Here is a 19,585-nt window from a genome sequence, read left to right as displayed (position 1 = left end):
TTGTGCTATTCTAGTCCACCTTTTCACAAATCATTAACAAAGTATCTCTTCAATGCTCTGGAAATCTCCTTGAATAGCAAGGCTTTTCATCCTGGGTTTCCTGAATTATTTAAAAAATATTTTGATAAATGTATTTCAATATAATTGATTTCTTCCTTAATCCTTATGTATTATTTAATGCATTAAAATAGTTATTTTGTAAAGGGGGTCCATATATTTCACTAGACTGCAAGGGAGTCCATGACACACAAAAAAAGGGTTAAGTACTCCTGCTTTTTGATTTTTAAAAAATATGCTGTGTGTCTGTCTCTCTCCTTTTTCTGGTTAGGTATCTCTTTAGAGATTTATTTTATGCCACTTGCAGGAAAGTCATTTATACACCACAGGCAACTTACATACCCATAAAACATCTCTCCATTTCTGTCTGAGTCACCCGCAATTTGGTTTTTTGGAGATCATGGTGTTCCATGATTCAAAGTCATCCATCATAATACCTTACAAAGTGGGGCCTGACACAATTAGCAGAATGGTATCCATGAGCAATAATATATGGATGGAGATCCTCACCATCTTTTGAGAATCCACCTTTCAAAAAGACTCCAATGCAGGATTTCTTCCACAGAATCATAGATTTGGAAATGAAAGAAACCTCTGAAATGATCTAGTTTAAACTACTCATTTGATGGCTTATGAAACGGAGGCCCAAGGAGGTTAAATGACTCATCTATTTTCTCACAGGTAGGAGGTGGTACAGCCATGACTTGTGTTTTGTTCTCCTGACTCCAAATCCAGCTCTCCCTCCACTGCAATGCATTGCCTCCCTTCTGTGAAGTTTTGGTTATAGCATCCTAGGTCTAGAGTCAGAAGGGGCCTAAGAGGCTGCATAGTCCAACTCCTCATTTTATAGGTGAGGAAACTAAGGTCCACCCCTCCCTTGATACTCAATGAGTCAAAGGTCATCGAACAAGTTCCCTCCCTTGATACTGATAATTTGAGTTCATCAAACACAGTCATCTCTTATATCATCCTAACATCTGCATGTTAAAGTTACTGGGCTATCAGAGATGCAGAGCTGGAGAAGAAGATGGCAAACCACTCCAGTATCTTTGCCAAGAAAATCCCATGGACAGTTTTGGCGTGCAATGGTCCACCGGGCCCTGAAAAGTTGGATATGACTGAAGAACAGAACAACAATAACACAGATGCAGATGTAGGTCATTATTAAAGACATCTAGATGGAGGAAACTTTTTTAGGCTTCATTTTGCTCCTTTGGGTTGAGTTTTTTTTGTTTTTTCTTTCTTTGGTAAGAGTCAAATAATAAACACAATGGCATCTTACATTCTCTGTACCTTTTTATGAAGATAAAGATAAGGACTACTGTAGAAAACTTTTCAGACTTTGATCAAGGATAACCTTGTCTTATGACGAGACTATTCCCCTAAGAATTTTAGAGAGGTGAAATAGTAGGGATATGGATCAGTTAAATTACTGTGGTCTTGTGGCTTGTATGCGGGTTTTGGCAGGTGGGGGGATGAGGAGGAATGGTTATGTGTGGCAATAATACCATTCATGAATTTTTTCCACTCCTCTGGCATTGTCCCATCTTTGATACAGTTTTAAAAATGAACCCTGAATATCTTCAAAATTGTGAGCCTTCTGGTAGGGATTTCTTCTGTGTGTATTTAGATCTAGCCTCTCAGCCTTCATTATTTAGAGGTCCTTGCTACGTATTTGTATTTCACTTTAGCTACTGAGGTATTAGTTATGTGGTAGCACCACTGTTATTAATAACAAGTCACTGCAGGAACACTGACAAATCAGTTCGATTTTTGCTGGCCATTTCTGATTTTCCTTGCGATTTCATAAATGCTTGTGATGCTATGGCTTAGTTAGTTGGGTCTCCCATCAAGCATTCTCCAAGCTTCTTCCCTTTACATGGATTTTTGCTATTTTATGATAAAGATGCTTTTCTTAGTCTTCCACTGTCCTCCTTCTATAATGTGTTCCAAACACTTATATGCAAACCAGTAAAACGTGTTCCTCTTGGCCTCAGCACTGTGCTCTTTTAGGCTAGTTAAACTTTTCAAAGAAATGGTGATCATCAGGGTCAGTCTTTATTTTTATCTATTCCTCCTATTCCATTTTTAAATTGGTCAGGTTGAAATTAGTGTAATAAACATCTTTTTAAAAAAATCTTTATTTTCTATTTCTAATTCAACACTGATTTTGACCTTTTGTTCTAACTAGTCTACGGTCTGACTCCACACAGACAGCTGACCAAGAAATTACTCCCACAAGGATGACCTGTCATTTGCTATCTTCCAATGTATAGTCATTTTTTTTGTACATGAGAATATTTTTTCAGTGTTTGCTATATTTAGCACTTTCTAGTCCTTTTATTAAAGAAAGTTTTCATGACTGAAAAGACAGGTATAAGGCCTCTGAATAGTTTACAAGCCTTTGGCCTCTTTACAACTCTTCATATGAGACCAAATTTTCCAGCTTTAAAAAAAACAAAAAAGTTTTTTGTTAGCTGAACAAGTTGTGGTATATGATTGGGATAGAATAGTACTGTGCTTTAAAAATGATGAGTTTGATGATCTTTGAAAAACATGGAAAATTGTACACAGTAACAGCAACGCTGTGGGATGATCAACTTTGATTGACTTAGTTCTTCTCAGCAACACAATGATCCAAGACAATTCCAAAGGACTCATGACAGAAAATACTATCCACAACCAGAGAAAGAACTATGGAGTCTGAACGCACATAGAAGCATACTATTTTCACTTTTTTGGGGTGGCTTTTCCCTTTTGTTGTTTCTTCTTTCACAACATGACTAATATGTAAATACGTTTACATGATTGCACATATATAACCTATATCAGATTGCCTGCCATCTTGGGGAGGGGGGGAATGAGAGGGAGGGAAAAAAAATTTGAAACTCAAAATCTTATAAAAGATGAATGTTGAAAACTATCTTTACATGTAATTGAAATAAATAAAAAAAGTATTTACAAAAAAAGAATAGAAAATAAAAACTTGCATGAAATAATGAAGAGTGAAATGAGCAGAACCAAGAGAATACTGTTTTAATATCGCTTTAAGAACTCTGAGCAAATAAATAATTTTGACCATTATAAATGCCCAAATCAACTACAAAGGATATATGAAGGCACTACCTACATCCAGAAAAAGAACTGATAAGTAGAAGTACATATAGAATGATTTTACAGATGTATATGTGTCTAAGAGTAGCCATCTGGGGGAGGAGGGAGAGAAGAAGAAAAAAGAAAAAAAAATTACATAATTTTATTATACATTTAAATGGAACAGCAAGTTGTATACCATAAATTTGCAGTTTCACATGTAATCTTTTTTTATTTTACTGTTAAGGAAATGTTTGTTTTATCCATAAATTTAAAAATAAAATAAATAAATATAAAACAAAAAAGCTCTTTTTCTCTGTACTGACCTTAGCACTGAAGTCAGAGTATCCAGATACATTATATACTGATTTGGTTAACCTTTTTTTTTTTTTTTAAAGTCATATATCCCTTAAGCAGTCTGAAGCTTAGGAGCCTTTTCTCAGAATGTCTTTATATGCATAAAATAAAATGTATAGGATTTCAAAGGAAACTAATTATACTGAAATAATCACTAAGCAATTAAAGAAACTAAATTCATGGTATCTAGAGGATCTTGTTAAGTTCTTTATAATTTCTCTATTTTTTCATCTTGTGCAAGAGATATTGGTACATGAATAGCAACTATCTGCATAGTTATCTTTTGGTTCATGCTTACCACAAGCAGCTCAAAGTGAGGTGATGAAGTTTTCCATTAATTAGTGTTTCCTACTGCATCGGGAATGTACATGAAATATTTTCTACCAACTAAGAAGAACCTGTGAACCATCTTTCCACCGAACTACTTCTTTCCATTTTCTTGCTTCATTTAAAGGGGAATATTAATATTGATGATGTTTAGTGTCTCTAGCAATATGTCTTTTTTTTTTGTCACTAGACAATTATAGCAGGATGCAACCACTAAATAAAGTAGACAATCCCAAGATGAATAAAATATTAAAAGTTACTAGCTCACACCGCAAAATCCTTCTATGAGTTTCAACTGTGAGAAGTGAGTTAATAAAAATGCTGATTTATTTCTTCACCCCTATAAATTAGGGTATGGGCTAACATTTTGTAGTAAATGACAACGCTGTATTCATTAAATGGTGTTAACATTTTAAGGTGGCATATGGACAAGGTCCCAGACTTAAAAGTGTTAAAATCTGAGTTCAAATCTTGCCTTAGGCACTTGTGGCCCTGGTCACTTAACCTCTCCAAGAGACTCAGTTTCAATTAGGAAACATTGTAAAATGAGGATAATAATAGTACCTACCTCATATGTTTGTTGTGAGAATCAAATGAGATAATTTAGGCAAAAAGTTTTCAAACTTTATAATATTCTAAAAATGTTAGCTATTATTATTACATACAGGGATAGTGAGGTAGGTGAAGGGAACAAGCATTATACCATATATCAGACACTGTGCTAAGTGCTTTACAATCTCATTTGATTCTTATAACAATATTACAATATTATCTCATTTGATCCTTACAGCAATCTGGTGAGGCTGTTATTATCATTCCCATTTTACCATTGAGGAAACTAAGGCAGACAGAAATTAAGTAACTTGTCCAGGGCCCCACAGCTAGTAAAGTACCTGAGGCTGAAGCTGGAGTCAGCTCTTCTAGACTTCAGGCTATCTGGATAAGGGCTGAACCTGTTATTTTATCTGAATAGGGAATTACAGGATGAAGAAACTCTTTCCAGAGGCAGGTCAATATCTTCTCTGTACCTTGCAATCTTTAGAGCTGTCTAGAGCACGGAGGTTAAATGACTTGCCCCAGGACACACAGAAGCATGTATCAGAAGTGGCAAGACCCAAGTCTTCCTGGCTCTGAGGCTAACTCTCTATGTACTATACATCCATGCTAACTCTCATACTGTTAGACATACAATAGCTTGTAGGTCACTTTCATGTTACATAGTAACAAACACTGCAACATTATACTGTACTATTTTCAGTTTGGGGCTTGATGTTTTATAGAGAGACTGCAGGGAGGGTATGAAGACAGGGTGACAAGACTCTTCCAGACCTACAATTCTAAAAGGGATAGGGGGTACAGAGAAGTTAACTGAAATCGGTTATTTTACTTTTTTATAGTTTATATTTAGTGTCTGTCAACACTTTACCAAAACAAACAAAAACCCCCTTCTATTTCAAAGTGTCATATGAGTACACCAGTGAATAAGGATGCAATGTCCTTATGAAAGTACAGAAGATTATGAGGCATATGTCACTCCCTTGTTAGAACACTAAGCTAACTGACTTGTGAATACACTAGGGCGATGAAATCAGTTACTAAAAACCAGGGACAATTAACAGGTGATCTCTTTTAAATCCACTTGGAAAGATGTCTGCCCAGTGATTATGCTCAGCAGGAAGTACATTAGCAAACCTGTTATGTAGTAGATGTGGTGGGATCTGACTAAGAGATACACCACCCCAGGAAGCCCAATCTAAAACTGCTGGTTGGCCTTACCCATTTTGGTACAACATTCTATGCACAAATTTGTAGTGAAGTGGGCACTGGAAGAAACCAGTGAATAGAAAGAGATGTCAAACACCATAATAAAGATTTAGTCAAGGAAAGAACAAATATATCATAATGCTGGCCTATGAAACAAACAAGAAACAATAGTAACAAATGACCAAAGAAGGAGGCAAACAGTCAAAAAGCAGTACTGATCATGTACAGCAAGACAGAATTTTCTAATTCCAAATAAAGCCATCATTCAAATAATTCCTACAGGAGTATCTTTGATTTACACAAGGTTATGACTAGGTCAAAGAACAGGAATTCATTCAATAAAAATTTGCTAAATGCTTACTAGTTGTCCATGACAGAGAGAAAGAGACAAAATACCTACCCTCCAGTAGCTTCCAGGATAACAGCCTAGAGAACAAAGCGGTACGAAACTCTCACCTTTTCAAAGAAGCTCATGTTCTTAACCACTCTTAAATGCTGGTTATTGGCCCACCTAGAGATTTATGCAATGGCCACTACAAACTGGTTAGCAATAAAAACATTCTTTTTGATAAGATCTTGGTTGCATTACCATCACAGTTCTTCATAGTTTACATGACACTCATGGCTTTCTCTCACTAGATCCTCAAAAATAAGCCTGTTAAACAGGTAAGATGATCTGAATTCAAGTACATAGGTCAATCATTTAACTCCTCAATGCCCCAGGCAACTGGGGAGTTAAATCTCTAAAAGTCTAGTCTTCTCTAAGACTAGAAATCACAGAAGAGTTGCAGATCTCAACTGGTAGAGGGCCTTTCCACACTGGGAATTCCCTACATCAGTGAAATCATAGGTCTGAGTTGCCTCCTCTCCTCCCACAATCTATTGAAATCATTTTTTTGGATATCGAAAATATTTCACAGAGCAACCAATTTCAAGAAATTTTTGACACTACAATTCAGATGTTTTTGGTATAGAGCTGAACTAAATCTTGAACAGATCTAAGGTTGCAGAAAATTAAGGGAGAAAGGAAGTAAGATATGACCCATCCCTCCTACTGCTCCTTCCTCTAAGAGCCACTTTGTCTAGAATAATCACACTGCTTCACAAAAATGGACATATTTTAAAAATAGGTGTATGTGCATATGTGTCTTTACATGTGTATGCATGCAAAAATACTTTATATACAAGGGCAGAGATTAAGACAGACCAACAGAGAAAGACAGAGATAGCTACTGTGATATTTTTGTGCCATAAATCAAGGCTGGGGCTATTTGGTCACAACTGCACCTTGAAGGGCAGGGTGGCCTTGAACCCACTGGAATAAAGCATGGATAGCCAAGGAACCTAGTCCTTTTTTACCAGTAGGGACCTCCTCCCTTCCTGGTTGGGTTGTAATAGAACGAACACCAGGTGAATTTGTCCACTCTGCCCTAAAAGACCTCCCCAAACAGCCAAGCCTGCTTCTCTACTCCTCTCCCAAGACAAATCTTACTTCAGTCTATTGTGTCTGAAAGACCAAAATATTACTGACACTGCATGCGTTTAAATTAATTAGTTTGAATGTAAATAGTTACTGAGAAAATTTAACTGCACTGATGTTTAATGTTTTTAATCAAACATTTGAGAAAACAAAGGGAACTCTTCATTGAGATTTATCCTCAATCAGAATTTCAATCACACAGCTCCTTACTACCGATTCCCTGGAGTTCCATTTCACCCCTAATCACTTCTCCTGCCCAGATGAAACACCTGTCTTGAATTTTTGAGTCATCAATAGCATGGAGTTAGAGGAGTTCCTGTTCCCACTTCAGGAGGAAAGATGTGTTTCTGGTTTTCAATACTGGAACTAGATTAACTTTCTCACAGAAATGTCACAGTAGCTGTCTCTGCCCTCTCTCATATAAGTATTTTTGTATATATGCAAATACACACATATGTATTTATATGTATACAAAAAATACTGTGCTCTATGAGCAAAGAAGAATTGAAGAAATGTGAGATGTGCAAATTTAGAGAGTCTACCCCAATCCAAATGTTCATATGGACTACTTGTACCCAAAGCTTCCAAGCTCTTATTGGTCTGACCAGCCACAGGTGGACACACTGTAACTTGACTCTAACATACTGATGTCATTTTGGTACTCTCAGGAAGGATGATAACCAACTAACTAATTTTTGTATATGTGTAAATACACATATATGTACATATACACATTTATGTATTTACAAATATATGCAGATTTATGTGAAGCACTATGGTATTCTGGATCAAGGAGTTCCTCTCAGAGACAGGAAGAATTGGACAGAAGTCCCATCTCTGATACATATTGGTTTTGTGACCCTAGGAAAGTCACTTAAATCAACCACTCTGCCTGTTTCCTTCTCTATAAAAACAGGATAACAACACCTAACTCATAGGGTTGTGGTAAGTACACATGTAAAATATTTTTGCAAATCTTAAAAGTGCTATATAAATGTAAGCTAACAGTATTATTTTATTAACCTCTGGGTGTTGTAGGCCAGTGGTGAAACACTCAAATGGAAACCTATCTCAGCCAGCAGCAAACTGACTCAGAAAACCACAAATTAACATTATCTGTGCTTTATTGTATTTTTATTTATTTTATTAAGCATTTCCTAATTACATTTTAATCTGGGTCAGCTGCACTAGGGCGTTTCCCCTGTTGATCGTGGAGGCAGCGATTTTGACACCTCTGCCTAGTGTCTCTGCTCCAGGCAGCTCATTAATACCATAACGGTTTGCAAAATTGTTACAAAACTCAAAGAGTGGAGGAAGTTCTCTCATCTGGAAGTTCCCTATACACACAAACACACATGTGCATGTGCGTGCATACAAATAATACAGGTTCAATTATTTTGATTTCTGCTTAAAAATTGTTTTGCTTTTCTGATCAATATCCTAAGTTCAAAAGAAATCTGCATTCACTTCTGATTATAATGAAAAGTCTTTAGTATTACTCAAGAGTAAAGGTGGGATACACCAGGGAATTCAAAAAGAGACACTTCCAATTATGTTTTTAATGCTTGAAAATTTTTCTCTCCTTGACATGGAGATATTTGTTTTGTGACAAATCAGGTTATACATTCTACAGAAGGAGTTGTTAAGCTTTAGGTTCATGAGCTTGGTTTTTAAATATATATATATATATATTTTATTAACTGCAATATAATCCTATTTTATTTTATGCATTTAAAACCGTTATTGTGAGAAGAGGCCCATGGGCTTCACCAGACTGCCAAAAGGTTTCCATGGTTCTGTTCTACAGTGAAGGTTCAAAGTGCTTGGTGGACAGTGACACAGCTGAGGTTTAAATTTTTAAAACTGTGTCTCAGACACACAAATGACTCTGGTCAGGACCCTATTTCTCTCTTCTTGCCTGACTAGCCATTTTCATGATTAAAAAAAAAATAACATCTCCTTATAATTAAATCAAGCAGTAAAAGCAGACACAGAATACACAAAACTTGCTTTGTACTGCAGAAAAGTAATGGGTCAGAGTTTCCAATTATATGACATAACTTTAAAGAAATGATTATTTGATCCCAAACAACACTTACTGAGTACTCTTGGGTACACAGAATTCCATGAAATCCCATGTTTCTCTGTTTTTAAAGCATGATTGGAGGCAGAACCTGGCCTTTGGGAATTAGCAGTTTTATAATACTAATACAGTATCAATTTCTTCTCGTTAGAAAATCAGCCACCTGCTTAACTCAGAGAATATAAGCAGGAAAGAAGAATGTTTCTTATTGAGTTCCAACATTTTTTCCATAAATGCTCAGCACTTCCCCCAACTCTGGCTTATCTATGCATAGGAAAATAGCCCAACAAGCAGTTATTTGTCTTACTCTGCATGCTAATCTACTGAAATTTTACACACATTCCCAATGTGATTAAGTGAGTAATGTGTGTCAAAAACTGGAAAAGAAAGCTATGTCTCATACATGGGCACTCTTTAGCCTTTGGGTTCATGTAGCTCCAAAGAGAAGATGAGGTGAATCTCCCTCATCAGGGGTGGCCAGGACAAAATGAGCTGGGATTTGGTTTTTACACACATTTGAAACATGTGCATAAGTCAACAATGACAACAACAAAACTCTGACAACAGAAGATTTACTAAACATATACAGGAAGGAAATACTTGAAAAATATGCTAATTTTTGTAACCATCGTCCCAGCAACAATACCAACTAATACTTGAAAGGTCATCTGAGCTCCTAATTTTAGCAGAGGCAATGCAGTTAGTTATATAGGCTTGCTATAACATAGGTTTCTCTTGTCTTTTAATCTGTTGGTGATGGTATGAGAAGTGGAAATGGAATCAAGAAATTCCACAAAATATTCTCTGCTACTTTCCCTTAATCCAGAGATGAGTCAGTCTTGGAAGCCCATGTGAATCCAAATACCTCACAGAAGCTGATCAAAATTTACACTTGGGGGCAGCTAGGTGGCAAAGTGAATAGAGCACCAGCCCTGGAGTCAGGAGAACTTGAGTTCAAATATAGACTCAGACACGGAACATTTACTAGCTGTGTGACCTTGGGAAAGTCACTTAACCCCAATTGTCCTGCTTTCCCCTTCCCCCCCCCCAAAAGAACCTACAAAATTTACACTTGTATAATCTCCTTCTATTAGCCAATGAGGTGCTCCTGTAAAATGTCAAGATTTCTGGTATCTAGTTTTGGCAAGTCCTGACTGATAGGAATTTAAGGTATAAAACCTGAGTCAGAAAATAACATCTCACAGGTCATACAAAAACAAGGAGACAGGATGAATTTGGTGCTTTTGCCAACCCCTGGCATAAGAGACTAACACCTTTGTAAAATACAAAAGATGGGTCCTGGATTAGTATTTCTTCCACTTTCAGTAATAAACAAAGTCTGGGGGGGGGTGAGGTTTTATATCAACTCAAGCAACATATATGTCAAATGTGTCGAGCCTTGAAACATGTGGCTTAATGGAAAATATAAAACTGATGTTTTAACATTTCATGATAAATTTAGTAAATATTTGTACAGGGCCAAGAAGGAATGTTTTCTCCCTCTGAACTGCAAAATCCAAGATGCCAGTTAGTTCTCAAGCCTTTATTATAATAGAAAACAATTCTTTCCTGTTATCTACTGAGTCCTGTATCCATTCAATGGTGGTTTTCAGCTCAGACAAGTGTAAAGACAAGAGAAAGAAGAAAGGCAGAAGGACTTTCCTTTCAAAGACTTGTTTGTACTTTCACCCCTATCCTGTGGAGGCTTAACAGTTCCCTGATTCCCAGTTGCTTAAAGGAAGAAGCTGGTTAGTACATGCTGCATTACCCTGGTGAGTGGAGTGGCTTATGAGTCCCCTAACACATGGTTGTTAGGAAATAATTGTTATGGGCCAAAAGCCTTTAAAAAAAATCAGTCAGATGATAATTTAAATCTAAGCACTTTAAAAAGCCCTCTAACACAGATTAAGAAAGATTTCTAGCCTTGCAGTTTTAAGCACTGCCAAATCTCTCCTTACATTTTTACCTTGGTTTTCAATACTGTTCTTCAGGATTCTGTGCTAATGAAACTGTTTTATCTTGGTTTTGTTCCTTAAACTACTGACTGACCTGCTTAATGAAATGATCCTGCCCTTCCAAAACGTAGTCTTCTGGCGCAGGTAGTACAAAAATGATACATCAAAAGTGCCCAGTCATTAGTATAAATTGTTACTTTATAAATCCTGTCATCAAATAATAGTTATAAGTGCCCTCTAACTTTCAAAGCCTTAATACCATCTATAAATACATGGTAAAGTTTTATGGATGGGAATTTTTAATTGCAATTTATAGTACTTTTAAACATACTAGAGAGTTCTCCTAACTTTTACAGGGCCATACAATGAAGTCTGTTAAAAATTATCATAATTACAAGAGAAAAACATGGTTGCCAGACGTTGGTACTGGGAATATACTTGAAGAGATTTGACTCAAATTATACTCTTGTAATTGAGAACCAATGAATGTTAGAGAAAGCCAGAACCCTTGGGGTGGGGGTACACAGGGTGGGTAGGGAAATCCAACCTCTTTATTTTACATGTTCTTCTATTGTTTACTCCCAAATTTATTTCATATCATAGCATCACTAGTTACATATCAATTTATCCCTTTAGTTTCTAGAGCTATGATTGGCAACATAGGCTTCCGGGTCCTTCAAAAGGAGACAACTACATTACTATTAAATATTCTACATATTTGAAGAGAAATCTAATCATCATAAGATGTTCAAATAATCAGGGGTTCTAAACTTTTTAGTGTGTCATGGACTTCCTTAGAAGCCTGGTAAAGCCTGTGGATTTCTCAGAATCACATTTTATTTTCCTTCAGAATCACATTTTTAAATGGATAAAATAAAATATATAGGATTACAAAGGAAGGAAGAAAACATTTATTTTTAATTTATGGAATAAAAACAAGCATTTCTGTAAGACAGCATAATAATAAAAAAAGATGATTGCACATGAAACTGCAAATCTACTGTGTATAACTTGTTATTCCTTTTAAATATATAAGAAAGTTAGTATGTAAATTTCTTTTTTTCCCTCCCCTCCAAAATAAGCATTTATCAAGTACCTACTATGGTACCAGGCACTATGCTAAGTATATTACAAATTTTACCTTATTTGATCCTAATAAATAATAGCTAATATGTACATAGCACTTAGTACATACCGGACACTGTGCTGAGTTTTACAATTATTATCTCATTTGATCCTCAGAACAACCCTAGGAGATATGTATAATTACTATTCCCATCTTACAGATGAGAAAACTGAGGCAAACAAGGGTTAAGTGATTGTTCAGAGTTATAAAGTTACTAAATACCTGAGACTGCAGATGAACTCAGATCTTAAACATACTAGGGAGTTCTCTTAACTCCTGAATTCTATGCTCATTATTTTATCTGCTGTATCATCTATTTACCTCTATAAAAACCAATTATATTGAAATACACTTATTAAAAAACATATTTTCAAAAACAAGTTCACAGACCCCCAGGTTAAGAACCCCTCTTGAAGATGACTCCTAGATCGATCAATCCAAAAGGAGATTTACATTTTTACCTAGAATGGCTCCTATTTATATAGCAGAGTGGTTTAAAAAATGAATTCCTCACGACACTATGAAATGCTTCAAGTAATGTGTATATTAATGATCCCAATATTAAATATAAGGAAACTATTGCTATAGAAGAGTTGGGACTGCCAGAGCACCCTTTGCTCTTCCAGTGATTCCTTGCTTATAAGTCAAAGAATCTTTTGAGCCATTGCAAGGAGGTCTGGCATCCATATGTGCCCCAAGCATTGTGATTTGGACCTTTTTTTAGCTTCAACAAAAAATGCAGTGTGAATAATGGGTTTTTCAAATGTATACTGTTAGTAAAATACAAATTCATTTCAAAGTATTACTGAACTTGGAGTATTTTTTTTTTTATCATTATGACTGTTCTCAGTCAACCGATACTAATAATACAACTACTATCACGTGGGGGTCTATGACATGTTTTTATATTAAAAAGAAAAGGCATTCCTACTTGAAAACATTGGGCCTTGCTACCCTTTTTGGAAAGGCAGCCAGGTGGCACAGTGGACAGAGACCTGGGCTTAGAATCAGAGACTCCTCTTCTTAAGTTCAAATCCAGCCTCAGACATTTAAATTTAGCTGCATGAACCCAGGCAAGTCACTTAACCCTGTTTGCCTCAGTTTCCTCATCTGTAAGATGAATTGGAGAAGGAAATGGCAAGTTAATCCAGTATCTTTGGCAACAAAACTCCAAAATGGGGAATCAAGGAAAGTCATATGTGACTGAACAACAAAAAGGTATACTTATTGGCAGAGGGGGTAAAGACTTATGGAACTGCAGCAGTGATCCTAATAAAGAAATTCCTTCTCCCAATAGAGCTCGGCAACCATCTGGCAATTTATAGTTTAAGAGAACTGCCTGGGTGCAGCGAGAGATTAAGTAACCTGTCCAGGTTCACATGTATATGTTAAAAGTAGGCCTTGAACCCGGTCTTCTGATTCCTAAGGCAGCTCTCTGCCTCCCATGCCATGCTGCTCCTCTGTAGCAAGAATCCACCAGTCTTTCAAGTATTAGTTCATCCCTACCAATAACAACCAAAATAAACAAGCCTTAATGTACTCAATTCACCACCGCCTACTATTTCAGGTTACTAAGAAACCTTGTTTTGCTACCGTATTTTGATTACTTATATATTGGTGGTCCTGGGAGCTGTCATTTCTAAAATGTCCTCTCGTTCTACACATACAAAAGACCTGGTGACACAATTACCTTGAGAAAGCATGAGAAGGCATTAATACACAGGTATAATGTGAACAACCTAGCAGTGCAAAGAATGAAAAGAATAATTAAGTTAAAATTAAATTCCTTTCCAAAGATCTTCTATAGTATACATACTTACTAACGCTGAATTCAACAAAATAGCAGACACAGACATACAGGCTACTAGAGAAAAAGACTCTGAGCAGATAACACCTTAAGTCTAAAAAACTGATTAGACAGAAAAGAAAGAGAAACAAGTTGTTTTTAATTGTTAAATTAGAAAGTCATGGAATGTAAATAATTTATTTCAATAACTAATGTTAACAATTAATCTACTTGATCAGGATTTGTGATCTTATCTTTTTAGGGAACTCCTGGTGTGGAAACTCTGTCTACTTATGGACACTGGTAACTGGTCCTTCCCTAAGTCTTACAGTTCCTTAGGGCATTTTACTCATGGTCACATAGTATGCATCAGAAGCAGGACATGAAGCTTGGTCTTCCCGTCTCTAGGGTTTACCCTCTACCTCCTGTGGCTGGGCCTCTCATTTGAATTTCTTGTCAATTATTTTCAAAGTGTTTGAAAAACAGAACTCCACTAGTATTCCCCTCTGATGCATCATCATGACATGAAGACTCTTTCTGAAGCAGGATAAGCTGTGGCAGGTCCTCACTCCCTCCCAAGATCAAAAGTCTTCAAGTCCTGGCCAATGATGGACTGTGGGGCCATTACAATCTGAAGATCAGCCTAGCAAGGTTTCCAGAAGGTTATCAGCAACCTGGCTGGCAGTGATAAATATTCTGCCACACAAACACTTGAAGACCACCTGCCAATAGCTTTACGGAGATGCTCTGATCTGTGCCACAGCCTCCAAAATAAGCTCCAAGATCATTCAATTAAATCACAACAAACGTTTTTCTCCATGTCTCATGACCTTTAATATGAAACTGCAGGTCTGACAAGCCTCTCTCCTTCTAAGAAAACTTTTGAATACTGGTTCAGTGATCTACTAACATTTTTACACAAAAACCTTTAAACAATTATCAGAAACTAAACCTAGGATACTAAATTTGTCACACAGCACAGACTAAGAACTGGCCTTTTCTATCTAGGTAATATGACTCCAAAGTGAGGTTTTCATCTAGAGCAGGGGCTCTTAGCCTGGGGTCAATGAACTTGTTCTTTTAATATTTTGCTAACAGTATTTCAACACAATTGGCTTCCTTTGTAATCTTATATATTTTATTTTAAAAATATGATTCTGAGAAAGGGTTCCTAGGCTTCAACGGGCTGCCAAGATCTCCCTCTCCCTCTCTCTCTTCCCTCTCTCTCTCTCTCTCTCTCTCTCTCTCTCTCTCTCTCTCTCACACACACACACACGGTTAAGAACTTCTGCTTTAAAGCAAAAATAAGAATCAGCAATTTCAGAAGACTATTATTTCTTATACCAATACTAACTTTTTTTTCAGTTCAATATTTTATAGGCTCCTACTGTCAACATTTTTACACAAAAAAGGTAGACCTGGGTTGGAGGTCTGGTCAGTTGAGTAACTTGGACAAACTACTTTACCTCTCCAAACCGACCCCCTCCATTTCCTCATCTGTTATATGGGGACAATAATATTTGCCTTGCCTACCTACAGAGTTCTACTGAAAATAAAAAATATATAAAATGTTTATATATACAAACATATATATAATACATTTATATACTGCACTATGTAAGAAAAGCACTATGAAAGTAGTACACAAGTGAAATGACAGGTAACGTCACAGTGTAAATTAATTCAAGACACACAGTGCATACATTTAGGTAAAATTCATAATTTATTGGTCAGTTTGGAACAGAGTACTGGAAATAGCAGGAAGAATAAATTAAACCCTCTTCCCATCTCCCCGCCCCCCCAGGTGATCTACCTTTCTTCTAAGCATCTGGTTTGGTCCTTCACGTTAGAAAACAAACATATCGAAATTCTTTATATCTCACAGAGTACATTTCCTTTTCTCTTAAGAGTTTTGAAATTACTATTTGGAACTAATGATAAAGGTGTAATTTCTTCCCCTCCCCCCTCCCCTTGCCAAATATAATCCAATCAAAAGCAGCTGAAAGAAATATGATTTTAGAATTATCTTTCTAAACCTTCTAATCTGAATGTTTTACATATAGCATTCTAATCAAATAGTAAGCATACTCACTAAAGAGTCTTAAAAAGTTTATAATCCCTAAGAATTGAATTGAAGGTGCTTTTTTTCTTTTCTTCACATCAGACTGGGGGTAGAAAACAACTGCACAAGTTAAAACGCATTCCCTAATCCTGAGCCCAAGTCACACGCTTAGTGCTGCTATATGCCAACTAGCAAAGGGCCTGTTTACAGTACGTTGTTTACTTTCTGTGCTGTGCACCAATCAGAGGACACTATGGGAAAATAATTCATGAAGCCAGATAGAGTGAGAGCCTGTTCTAAAATAATAATAATAATAAACTTAAATATAGGAAAGGTGATTTGTAAATCTTACTTAATTAACCTCAAAGCACTAATTCTTAATAGCCCAAGGTCACTCATTATTGAGCAATATTTATCTAAAATAATCTAGCCAATCTACCACAACAGTGAGGAAGGGTTTTCCAGATCTATTCTTCCTTTTTACATAGAAGATTTTAACAAAAATTTTATGTAACTTTTCCTGAAAGCACAATTTCCAACTTGAAAGAGATTTTAATTTTTTTAAATTAAAAATTCAAATGCATGCAAAACTTCAAATCTGCAATACACAGCATTATTAAAACAGAATAGTGCTGGAAAGGGGCAATGAAGATAAGAGGTTGAAAACAGAATAAAAGGTAGGTATACTGTACTAAGTTTGAAGATGTCAGTGAGGGGGGTGGGAAGAACAGTCAAATTCAGACAGGCAGACTGTGGTCAGTCCAAGACCACAGAAGTCATTACAGCCTTGATCATACTGGGTACCTAGCCCCCAATACCACAAACCCTTTATTTTCCCAAAAATGCTTCTTCTGCTACTAACAACAACAAAGACACATATAATGCTTTAAGGTTTCCAAAGCCAGTTTGCTTAACATGTTCTCATTTGATCCTCACAACTTTGTGAAGCAAGTGCTACAGGTGTTATAATTTACCTTTTATGAGTGAGGAAACTGAGCCTCAGAGAGGTTAAGTGACTTGTCCACTGTAGTCCCACAGCTGGTAAGGGTTGGGAGACAGGATGTGAATACAGGTCTTCCTGACTTAAAGCCAAGTTTTCCTTCCGCTACACCATGTCTGACAAGTAATAGTTTCAGAATTCAGGGAGACAAGTCTTATCTCATGAGCTAATGCTGTATCACTACTCTTTTCCACAATTATATTGTGAGTTGGTAAAGAAAAGTCCTTCCTCATAAATAGCAGGTATTGTACTCAGTAAATGGGTTTATCCAATAAGGTTTTCTCTTTTTTTTCCTCATTCCCTAAAGTCACCAATATCCTCCAGTCACCGATAATACAGAAATCAAACGGCTCCAACAGCTTCTACAGGAAAGAGATGGGGCTACAAGGACACCAGAACTGTTTCCACTCAGTGTTTAGGAACCACCAGCAACACTGTTAGAGCCTTTTCCCTCATTTATAGTCCCAGTGAGTCAATTTCTCAGTTGTTTCCTGAGATTTACTTTATATTGAAACATTACAGCATTACCCTAAGGAAACCATTTCACTAGAGCTGTTTTCCAGCATATGGATCAAAAACTCCAAGCAAAGTTCCAACCTGGGGAAGTGGGAGCAGGGAAAGGGAAGATGGATGCTACTTTCCTGTACATATTCCCTTCAATGGGTTGGAAGATCGAATAAGTGTATTACATTGCAATAAAAATAAAGTTCTTCTTTCTTTCCTTCCTCTTTCTACCCCTTTTTTCTTTCTTTCTTCCCATTATGCCTTATCATGTAGGAACTCATATTTGCCTGTAATCTTTTTTTCACAACTCCTACCTTTTTGGTTGTTCTCATAATTTCCACTTGTTCAATAAATACCTCTCTCTCTCTCTCTTTTTTTTTGGATGGGGAAAGGTAGGGCAATTAGGGTTAAGTGACTTGCCCAAGGTCACATAGCTAGTTTTTGTGTTAAGTGGCTGAGGTCATATTTGAACTCAGGTTCTCCTGACTCCAGGGCAGGGGCTCTATTTACTGCACCACCTAGCCGCCCCTAAATACCTCTTTGTATCTGTCCTTACAATTGTTCTGTATATACCTATATAGGCTGTTACCTCCCATTACAATGTAGGCTCAATGAGAGTAAGGATTGGTTTTTTTTGTACCTCCACTTAGTACAGTTCCTAGAATACAGTAGGTGCTTAATAAAAACTGAGTGACTTTGATTGAAACCTCAGCATATGAGAATCCTTCTCAAATACAGTTAGTTAAGTATCTATGTGTATAGTCTAAATTCTTCTTTCCACAGACTCTACTGATTCACTAGCCTATTCAGGATCACACTGACAATTCTTGGCTTAGCATTTAAAACCCTTTATAACCTGACTCCTCCCTTCTTCCTTAGACCTTACTTCACCCCACATACTCCAAAGCAGTGAAACTGGACCTTGGTAGTTTCTTAGGTAGCACACTCCATTTCTCCATTCTAAGTGTCTCATGCCTGGATTTTTCTCCCTCCTCCCTCTACCTCCTGGCTTCCTTGGCTTCTTTCAAGACTCACCTAAAATCCAATATTACCAGAAGACTTTACCAATTGCCTTTAAATCAAGTAACTTCTCTTTTTAAAAATTACCTTCAATTGATCCTGTCGGTATCTTGTTTGTACATAGAGAGCTGCATGTTTTTTCCCTTGCTGGACCATAAGCCTCTTGAGAGCAATGGCTGTCCTTTGACTTTCTTTGTATCACCAATATTAAAAATACACACAGTAGGTACTTCATCGATGTTTGTCTACTTAACTTCTTCAAAATAAAAAAAGAACCCCAACTTCTTTAAGTAGGGTAATTACTGATACAGATGACAATCTATATCTTAGTTTTTCATGAATTGCAATCATCCCCTCTTCCCTTCCCTCCTCTCCTTTCCCAAAGTCATCATGCAGTGGTCAACTTTATCACACCCAAAGAAGCAGCACAGCAAGAAGCTAAAGCTGAAGAGAGTAAGAAGGACCCACTTTGTAGGCAAAAGCAACTCAGAAAAGTGTTAGATAAAGGGAAACCTGAAGATGTGATGCCTTCTGTTAAGGGTGCCCAGGAACGACTACCAACGGTACCCTTAACAGGCATGTACAATAAGACAGTACGATAAGATAAAAGTGAGACTCACCTTTGAATTAGAACAAGACCAATTGTGGATTGGCATTAAAGAGCGAACTGAAAAACTACCCATGGGCTCCATTAAAAATGTGGTCAGTGAACCTACTGAAGGACATGAAGATTACCATATGATGGCATTTCAGTTGGGTCCCACCGAAGCCTTTTACTACTGGGTGTATTGGGTTCCAACTCAGTATGTGGATGCAATCAAAGACACTGTGCTGGGAAAATGGCAGTATTTTTGAAAGCACTTTCACCTCTGGCACAGTAGACTGACCCAAAGTGAAGGGCTTTGGGAGAGGCCTGCAACATGCTCGGATTTCATAGTCCTGGAACGTTTATTAATTCAAATCTGAGGAGA

At 36.8% G+C, this 19,585-nt stretch overlaps 1 protein-coding gene and 1 long non-coding RNA gene across 5 annotated transcripts in view; both read right to left on the bottom strand.

Moving 5' to 3' along the window:
* Window positions 1–19,585, bottom strand: part of NR3C1 (nuclear receptor subfamily 3 group C member 1) — a 141,503-nt gene that overhangs the window by 80,405 nt on the left and 41,513 nt on the right. The window lies entirely within an intron of this gene.
* The window catches only part of LOC138172809 (uncharacterized), a 55,033-nt gene continuing 36,799 nt past the window's right edge, over window positions 1,352–19,585 (bottom strand). Inside the window, exon 2 of the long non-coding RNA XR_011171254.1 lies at window positions 1,352–19,481. This is a non-coding gene — a long non-coding RNA (uncharacterized lncRNA). The remainder of the gene's footprint in view (window positions 19,482–19,585) is intronic.

This window comes from Petaurus breviceps, unplaced genomic scaffold (assembly GCF_028583685.1).
Source record: "Petaurus breviceps papuanus isolate PSGF00001 unplaced genomic scaffold, PetGlider_PUasm1.0 551, whole genome shotgun sequence".
In the NCBI taxonomy this organism is placed as follows: domain Eukaryota; kingdom Metazoa; phylum Chordata; class Mammalia; order Diprotodontia; family Petauridae; genus Petaurus; species Petaurus breviceps.
This window is presented reverse-complemented; position numbering and strand designations above follow the sequence as displayed.